Below are 10,498 nucleotides of genomic sequence, written 5' to 3'. Positions count from 1 at the left end.
TTTCTAAGTTTCAAAGAAACGTTCAAGCCTCCCAAAGCATCACGCCGTAAAAATACTTGAGTGCCATCCCTTCGCATTAGCAAACCCTAGGCAAAGTGCATCGAGGCACTGGATAATATATCGTAACCCACAGGTAGCTTCCTCCAACTCTCTATACGTAGAGATTATTTAAAAGAGAATCCAATATCATTCTCAAGTATGCAGCGACAAACGCTCACAGGAATCAGACATAAATGTCCACCCGTCCGGCTACTGCGCATTAACTGAATTTGCGGGTACAGGAACACTCGCACCTGGGGGCGCCTTCAGGAGATGGGCGGTCGGAGGATACTCACATGGAGGAAGGCAGGACCCCTGCTGTATAGACCTCCCCACTCGCGGACACGCAGGAGGCTGCCTGAAGCCCCGGCAGCCGTCGCCCCTCGTCGTGCGCTGGAGTCCGGGGCGAGGCTCCTGCCGGGGCAGAAGACAGATCTGGCATCAGGATGGGGACCAATCGCAGTGCTGTCACTGGCTCCCCCAGCCAATGGGGATGCATGGTGGCGGGCCAATGGGAGCGTGAACAGTGTTAAAACTATGTTGCCCAAAAGATACCCAAAGGGGTGCGCAGGGAGCTCGGAGGGGCGGGGCTGACCTTCTCACCTCCCCAGCCTCCAGCCTTCGCGTCCTCACCCCTCCAGTGGAGCAATGGCGCCTACCTCCCAGGGGCGTCCTGAGGGTTAGAGGAGACACCGCCAGTAAAGGGCCAGCATATCAGTCTCCCAGTCTCAGGGAAACGATGCCAAAGTGTAGGGATGCGGGAAGTAGACGCACAATAGCGAAGAAAAGAATGAGATTTTAGATAAGGCAAGAAGAAATGCAAGAAACGGAGGAAGGGGGCTAGAGGTATCGCAGAAAAGAGACCCTTAAAAGGTCATTTTAAAATATAAAGGAAAAAGGAGGAAAAGTGTTCACTGGCTGGGATAGTGGGAAGCTGGCGTTCTTCCAACTTGGAAAAAAATTTCATTTTTTCTTCCCAAATAAAGATGTATATACTTTTTGTCTGTCGGCCTCTTATTGCTTGTATCGCTCTATCCTGGAAATTCTCCTGATGGTCCTGACTCCACTACATCGGTTGTACTGTAGGAGTGCTTTGCTCCTTCTCACCCGTGCTAAAGAAGCCCTTGGAAGGAACTGCGTGCGGAGGAAGAGGCGCCCCCTTGCAGCCCGCCTGTTTGAGGTGAACTGCTTCACTCTGGGGACAGGGGGTCAAAAAGAGGTCACCCAGCTTTGCAGAAGGCTTCGGTTGCACCAGGATCTGGATTCCAATTCAGAATCTATTTCGCAGCGATAGTAATACTATAAACGTTCCCTACCTAAAGCAGGCAACAGGCTACTTTAACCCATTAAGTCCCAAGTTTTCAATTCTGCGAATATTTCGATGAAATCAAAACAGGTTGGAAATAAAAATCTAGCGCTTATATATGTTACAGTAATTCTTTTCATTCTTAGTAGTACATAATTACATTATATACTATATTTTAGATATTCCATATTTGTGACAATGGGACAAAACGGATTAAATTTAACTCTGGCAAATCATAGATTTATCATTCAAAGGATCTGAATGAAACATTAAATTAAACGGTGCTCAAAGCTGACCACAGTGACACATCCCAGGAACATAGATTCTGTCCCCAAATACAAGGTGCACAGTGGCATTGCTCCTGCCTGGAAGTACCCTACTCTCTACCCCAGCGGCATTAGATTCAGCGCTAAAGCACTCTTCTCTGACCCCAGTGAGAAAGCATTCTCCGCCCAGAAGTAGCTCAGCATCATATTTGTGAGACCTTCTAGATTCTTTGCAATATTTGGGGGCTTTATAAATGTCTCCAATGGATACTTCATTCCACAGTTCATTCCACAGTTTTATCTGTTAGATTTTTTTTTTTTTTTTTTTTTTTTTTTTTGGCGGCCTCCACTGGAAGCACTATTCAGGAAGCCATGATATTAAACACTTGCTGATGATTGTCTTTGACAAATTCCCTAGGGATGAGCTGTTCAGACCAAGCTCTGAATCAGATCAAATAAAGAGAGACTCAGGATGGAGCTTTTCACTGTTCTGCCAGGTAGGTAAAAAAAAAAAAAAAAAAAAAAAAAAAGTAAATTCTATGGGTGTGGGGATTTGGGCTGCTCCAACTCCATTCTCATTCCGTCCCCTCCGAATGTCCTTGGCTGCTAATATTTACAGTGACTATCTTTGCAAGGTTCTTGGTTTTTAAGACTATTATGGAGCTGAGAACACAGAGAAAGAGATGGGAGGAAGGTAAGTTAAAATAACCAAAAGCAAGCTGGGTGTGGTGGCGCACGCTTGTAATCCCCGCACTTGGGAGGCTGAGACAGGAGGATCGCACAGGTTCGAAGCCAGCCTCAGCTACTTAGTGAGGCTCTCAGCAACTTAGTGAGACTCTGTTTCCAAATAAAATATAAAATAGGTCTAAGAGTTTAACACGGAGGTAGAAAAGCCCCTGGTTTCTACCCCCAGTACCACCAAAAAACAAAACAAAAAAAAAGCATGCATGTTTTTACCAAATGCAGCTGTTTTCTTGAAGCAGGCTTTTGCAAACCACCAGGTAATTTTCAGTTTTGAAAAAAGTTTTGACCATTTTTGGCTAGTATTGTTGTTGCTTTATGAGAAGCAGGTTTTTGGAAGTCTTTGCTCCACAATTCTGGAAGTACTTTCCCTTCTTCATTTGCTGCTTTCATTTTGGATTAATTTATTATTAGAAAGAGAGCTACGGAGGCAGGCTTTCTCAAATAAAAACAGAACAACAGGAAACCAAGCCAAGTGATCGAAGAACGAAATGAGAGAATTCAGGCCAGTGGTCGTTGACCCTGGCTGCACCTTTGAACTAGCTGGGGAGCGTTTAAGAAATGCCAGTGCTTCACCCTGAGAGATTCTGGTTGAATACATTTGAAGTATGGGTTCCATATCAGGATTTTAATAACTTCCTGCATGACTGTAATATGCTGCTGAGGTAAATACTACTGTCTAGAATGGGCTTCAAGGCAGAGGTGGAGAGTGTGAGCCAGAGCCATGTAGAATGGTACAAAATCTAACAGTGATGCTCTCAAAGTGTGTGTTGCAGACTCCTTCCCTCCAAGTAACCTGGATGAATGTGAGTCCCAAATTATATGTGTTGAAGGGCCAGGTTTCAAAAATTATTTTTATTTCCAATCTGTATGGCTTAAAGCTTTTGTAAAATGTAGCAAAAATGAATGACCAAAACTAAGATAAGAAGGATATGCAAAGTACACGTCCAAATATTTTATTACAAGATCCAACAGTGCAAAGCGACTCCATAAAATAGCTCAGTCAAGTGAATGTCTACGCTCAGTTGACTTTGCTGTAAACTGGTAAGTAGGTACGTGAGCCAGGACAGAGTGCGGGTGAACTTGGCTCCATTTTTAAATTTAATTTAATTTTTTTGAAGATTTAAAGACGTTTTTTAAAAAGATAGAAATACAGAAGACAGTTACAGCTGGGGGCTGGTGGTTCAAACTAATTCACCAAATATCCAACATGGGGACCAGACTGGACATTTCCTACGTCAGAATTACGTGAACAAGATGGAGGACATGTGGATAAAAAAGTCTGAACCTGACTTCAAATTCTTTGCTGAGAGGCCAGTCCTAGGGAAGCGTTTCTGGCTGTGCAGAGGAAGCTGTCCAAAGGGGGAACCCGCAGGTGAGGCTCAAAAGTGAGCCCTTTTTTAGTCCCTTTTGGCTAAAAACAAGACATTTGTAGAGAGATGTGTCTTGTTGACACAGAAAATCGGTGGTTATATGAAAATTTTTTTTTTTTTTTTTTTTTTTTTTTTTTTTTTTTGGTGGTACTGGGGTTCCTGGAAGCCCTCCTTCCTCCGGGCTACACTCCCAGACCTATTTTATATTTTTGAAACAGGGTCTCTTACGCCAGCACGGCTAGCTTCGAACCTGCGCGATCCTCCTGTCTCCGCCTCCCAAGCGCCGGGATTACAAGCGTGCGCCACCACGCCCGGCCTTATATGAAAATTTAGAGGATGAACAAGGCAAAGTACATGCCATTTGCCCAGGACAGAGGAGTCCACTAGACAGGGGTCATTGTTTCAGATCTTGAAACGAGGGACATAGAACATTTTCCTAAAGAAAAGTATCGGGTGGCCCTTGACGAGACAGTGGGAAGGAGTGTGAAGAGGAGCGCGCGCGCACACACACACACACACACACACACACACACACACGCACAGAGTTTTTCGGGGTTAGTTGATAAAGGCTTTGAATGCATGAGTCAGCACTGATATAGTTGATAGGACATATGATTGTTATGAACATGTTGAAACAAACATGATATTATTAAAGATTGCAACTGCATATTTAAATATACGCTATTGTATATTTTAAAATTATACAATAAATAAGTGCTCATAGCAAGGAATCTGAAATATTTAAAAGTATAATGACAAAGCCATAAATCATCCATAAAATCCAATACCTCTGCTACCTAAAGCCAGTAATTATTAATATGTTTGTGTGTATAACTATGTCAGAAATATTATATAAAGCAATGGTGCTTCATATAATACTTTTAAGAATTAAACTTATTACTTTGATATAACTACAGATTAATATGCAAGTATAATAAATAATATAGAGAGACCCCATGTATCCTTTTTTATTTATTTTTATTTTTTATTTTTACTCATTCTTTCTTTACTCTGTTGTCCCTAATGGCAACATCTTACAAAAATATAGTGTAGGGCTGGGATGTAGCTCAGTGGTGGAAAATATACTTGGTATTTGCAAGGCCCTGCGTTCAATCCCCAATGCCAAAAATAAATTTTAAAAAGTATATTTCACAATCATGATATTGACATTTACAATCTGCTGTTCTTACTCAGACATCCTTAATTCACTTGCACACATATGTATGGGTGTGTGTTTAGTTCCATGTGATTTTATCACATGTAGGCTGGTGTGTATACAATCCTAGTCAAGATGCAATGATTGTTTTCACCACAAGGATCATTTGTGTAGACCTTTTAAAAATCTCACCTCCTCCCTTTCCCACTTCCCCCCATCCCACACCCATCACTAATTTGTTTTCCACATCCAAGTTTGTCTTTTCAAAATTGTTTTAAGTCAGGCATGGTGGCGCACGCTTGTAATCCCAGCACTCAGGAGGCTGAGACTGGAGGATCGCAGTTTGCGGACAGCCTCAGCTACTTAGTGAGGCCCTCTGCAACTTAGTGAGACCCTGTCTCAAAATAATAAATAAAAAATAGGGCAGAGGGTGTAGCTCGGAGGTCGAATGCCCCGAGACCCCCCCACACACAAAAAAAAAAAGCTATAAAAGTGGAAACTTGTTGAAGAATAGCTGGGTTGTTTCTTGTTTTTAGCTATTATGCATAAACATTTGTGGATGGGTTTTCACATAGAGATCTAAGTTTTCATTTTTCTGGACAAATCCTCAATAATATGGCTAATGGATCAAATGTTATATTCATGTATAGTTGCATAAGAAACTATAAGGGTCGGGCATGGTGGCGCACGCGTGTAATCCCAGTGCTTGGGAGGCTGAGGCAGGAGGATCGCAAGGTTCGAAGCCAGCCTCAGCTACTTAGTGAGGCTCTCAGCAACTTAGCGAGACCCTGTTTCTAAACAAAATATAATATAATTCCAAACAAAATATGAAATAGGGAGTATAGCCTGGAGGTAGAAAAGCCCCTGGGTTCCACCCCTAGTACCACACATACACACAGAAACTATAAAACTGGGTTTGGGATTATAAATCATACATTTTAACATGTAGTGTTACCATGTTTTCAGATAATTATTTTTCTTTTTGTAATCCTAGGTATTGAACGCAGGAGCATTCTACCTCTGAGATACACCTTCAACACCATTTTATTTTTTATGTTGAAAGAAGGTCTCACTAGGTTGCAGTGTGTTTCTTAAGTTGCCAAAGCTGGCCTTGAATCTGTGATTCTCTTGTTTTAGCCTCACAAGTACTAGGATCACAGGCGTGTACCACCATGCCCAGCTAAACAATTACAATTTTTTTTGAAAAAAATAAAAATGTTGCCAGGTGTGGTGGCGCATGCTTGTAATCCCTGCGCTTGGGAGGCAGACAGGAGGATCGCGCAGGTTTGAAGGCAGCTGTGCTGGCTTAAGAGACCCTGTTTTCAAAAATAAAAAAGTATAAAATAGGTCTGGGAGTGTAGCCCGGAGGTAGAAGGGCTTCCAGGAACCTCAGTACCACCAATAAATAAATAAATAAATAAATAAATAAATAAATAAATAAATAAATAAATAAATGGCTACATACTATTGCATGGAATGATCATAACCTAGTTTGTAAAGATTTCTCCTGATTTTGAACATTTTCATTGTTTCAAATTTCTTTCTCCCTGTAGACATCAGTGGCACATTTTGCATGTGGAGTTGCTGTAAAGAACAGATTAGGTGAGAGTCGGGCGTGTTGGCGCACGCTTGTAATCCCCTTGATTGGGAGGCTGAGACAGGAGGATCTTACGGGTTCGAAGCCAGCCTCAGCTACTTAGTGAGACCCTGTTTTTAAATAAAATATAAAATAGGTCTGAGAGTATAGCCCGGAGGTAGAAAGCCCCTGGGTTCTACCCCCAGTACTACCAAAAAAAAAAAAAAAAAAAAAAGTGATGAGCTGGAATTGGTTTTGGGAATGTCTAGGAGTGATGAGGTTCTGAAAGACTGATTCATGCCAACTACACGACACTGGGGACTGAGGGAGACATCATGGTGCCATCTTGTAAAATTTTTGAATGAGAAATAGAACTGTTATGCAGGAAATGTTCACGATGGCCCAGGCATCTACAGCACCTCTTCCACCTACATTGGAAAGCCATTTTAATCAGAAACTACCTTCAAGATCACCAGGAGTAGACACTGGACTGCGACTGCCACAGCTCTTTTATGTAGCCACCGGCTAGAAGATTAGAGGAGCATGGAACCAAGAGAGAGAGAGAGAGACAGACAGACAGACAGACAGACAGACATTAGGATGTCTCTAAGAACCCAGTTCTGGCGTCCTCTAGTGTTCTTGTCTTGGGAATTGCCTTCCATAGGTCAGAACATGGGGTGTCTTCTGGCCGAGTAGCGCATGAGTGCTTGAATGAGATTTTTTCCCATGGCCAGCTCTGATTCCGTGTGTTTGTGTTTCAAACCTGTTTGGATAGATGTGATATTTGTTTTGTGATTTCATGCCCTCAGTCAAGGGCTGAGCTTGGGTTTAGTCACTTTAGTCTTATATTGTTTTTGCATCTCTGGATTCTGACCCATCTTAGGTTGAGTTTACAGTTCTCAGTAGAAAATGTGGTTTTCTCATTCACAGATTTTTTGGGAGATACTTTCCTGAAGCCCTCACATACTTGGAACTTTCACCACTGTACATATTTTTACTATTAAAAAAGAACTTGTGCTCTTAAAAACAAACTATTTTTATTGTCTTTTTTTTTTTTTTGAGTATGGGGTTGGAACTCAGGGCCATTCGACCTCCGAGCTACAACCCCTGCTCTATTTTTTATTCTTTACTTTGAAATAGGGTCTCACTAAGTTGCAGAGGGCCTCACTAAGTAGCTGAGGCTGTCCATGAACCTCGATCCTCTGGTCTCAGCCTCCTGAATGTTGGGATTACAAGCATGCGCCACCACGCCTGGCTTTTTGTTATTTGTTTAAGAAAAAATTTTAAAAGGGGAATCATTAGATCAAAAAATAGGAACATGCGGGTAGGGGTGTTGATAATTTATGAATTGATACCTAGAAAGCCAGGTGCAATGATGCATGACTGCAGTCCTAGTACTTGGGAGGCCTGGAAAAGAGGATCAAAGGTTCAAGACCAGCCTCAGAAATTAATTAATTAATTAATTAATTTATATATTTATATTCGTGATGCTAAGGATCGAACCCAGGGGCATTCTACCTCTGAGATACACACCCCAGCCCTTTTTAAAATTCTTTATTATGAAACAGGGTCTCACTCAGTTACTGAGGGCCTCACTAAGTAGCCGAGGTGGGTCACGAACCCAGATGCTCCTGTCTCAGCCTCCCAATTACCAGGATTATATGCATGTCCCTCCCTGTCCAGCTCTCAAAGGTCGAATGGTCCTGGGTTTAATTGCCAGTATGAAAAATAAAATAAAATAGAATCGATACCTAGATAAGTAGCTCCTTTTGAATTTTATGAGAATGCCCATTTTATTTCATTCATCAATGCCGGGTAATGCATCTTTTAAAATGACTAATTTGCAGGTGAAAAGGGGCATTTATTTTAATTAGTATGTCATTGGTTTCCAATGAGCTAAACTCTAGCACACTAACAGATTACCTCCTAAAGCAAACCTGAGGGCGAGCAATAGGGAACCTGTGAATTACTGGATGGATCACGGCAGGCCACTTTTGGTTTTCAGAAATGCTCACAATGGCCGGGCGTGGTGGTGGCGCACGCTTGTAATCCCTGCGCTTGGGAGGCTGAGACAGGAGGATCTCGCAGGTTTGAAGCCAGCCTCAGCTACTGAGTGAGGCTCTCAGCAACTTAGTGAGACCCTGTTTCCAAATAAAATAGAAAATGGGTCTGAGAGTATAGCCCGGAGGTAGAAAGCCTCTGGGTTCCACCGCAGTACCACCAAAAACAACACAAAAAACAAAAAACAACAAAAAAAGAAATGCTCACAACATTTAATGGAACTAACAAAGAAAAGATTTATCTACCCCAAACCATGGCCATGGATGATCTCCAGTAGGCATATAACTTGGAGTTCTAGGAAGTACGGAAGTATGGATTTTGTTTTCTTATTCATTCCCCAAATTGCTATTGAGTACCTTCTACTTTCAAGGCAGTGGGGACACTACGCCCAAAACCTGTCTGTGCTCTCAGGAGTTTACAGTCAAGGAGATGAAACAGGTAGTTAAAAAAAAAAAAAAATGAAGCTGGGCATGGTGGTGCACACTTGTAATCCCAGCATTTAGGAGGCAGAGACAGGAGGAGCCGGGTTCGTGGACAGCCTCAGCTACTTAGTGAGGTCCTTTGCAATTCAGTGAGACCTTGTTTCAAAATAAAGATTAAAATTATTGGGCTTGGGGTATAGCTCAGAGGTAGAATGCCTTTGGGTCCCCAGAATGGCAAAAAAGAAAAGAAAAAAATGTAATGATGTGACAGGGTACATGCTATAAAAACAGAGGGACAATCACCTGCTGCCACTGGAGGGTTGGAGGGCATGGTGATTAAATTTAAAGGACAGAATTCAAAGGACTAACTATGGACTGAACGAAGTAAAGGACTCAGTGAGCAGAAGTGTCAGGAAGTCTAGGGAACACAGAGAGCAGACCGAAGCATCGAGATTAGATCGAACTAAGGGCTGAGAGGTAAGGGCAGAAAGAGCAACTGGCAGGTAACTTCAGGGCCTTGGGTAGCTTAGGTGTTCATGCAACTCCGACCTCGGGTCACCCAGGGTTGAACTGGTCTTCCCTGTCTCCGGCAGAATGCTCTAGCTATTAGAGACTTGCTTGGCTAGTCTGATAATTTGTCTTCATTCCTCTGCTTCACAAGTTGACAGATTGAATGCTGTTTCTGGGAAGCACTTGGCAGAGTCAGTGGCCTTGGAACCTGAATTTGGGTGAAACCTAAGTTTTCCTGAACCTCAGTTTATTATTATTATTATTATTATTATTATTAATTATTATTATTATTATTATTTGCAGTACTGGGGATGGAACCCAGGGCATTCTACCTCTGAGCTATACTCCCAGCCCTATTTTTAATTCTTTACTTTGAAACAGGGTCTCACTAAGTTTTAGAGGGCCTCACTAAGGATAGCTGACGCTGTCTGAGAACCCCAGTCCTCCTGTCTCGGCCTCCCAAGTACTGGGATTACAAGCATGTGCCACCACGCCCAGCCAGTTTTTTTTTCCTATTTTTAAGATGAAGTCAAAGACACCTACTTTATAGAGACTCATTTAACTCAAGTGAAATAATAAAAGTGTTGTGCCACTATAAAACATTACTGTCATTGCCATTAAACTGCAAATAATGACTTATGCTCGGGAGCTCCGTGGATCGCCAGCCAACCACTTCTACCCCCTAATACAGTGAGTAAGCGTGTTATCAAACATATGTGCTCCTAAGAATCACCTAGAACTTGCTCCAAATACAATTTTCCAGGCACTGATGAAATAGGTTCTTGATGAGTCCTAGGAATTGGGTCCCAGAATTACCTTAAGGTAATTCTGATGCAGAGAGTGATGAAATTACCCTTTGGAGAAACAGGAGCTGAATTCTACAGTCCATTGTTGCAGGAAATAAAGCTTCAATCACCATTTTGAACTTGGAAGCTCAACACATGCTTCTGAACTGAGTTGATACACTTAAGTTTTAGGTGCCGGTAGGAGGGTATCCAAGTGGAAATGTACCTGAGCAATTTGTTGAGAACTCAGAGAAAAGTTTGGG

Source organism: Muscardinus avellanarius, assembly GCF_963383645.1.
Source record: "Muscardinus avellanarius genome assembly, chromosome: 9".
Taxonomy (NCBI): domain Eukaryota; kingdom Metazoa; phylum Chordata; class Mammalia; order Rodentia; family Gliridae; genus Muscardinus; species Muscardinus avellanarius.
Note: the sequence above shows the minus strand (reverse complement) of the source record.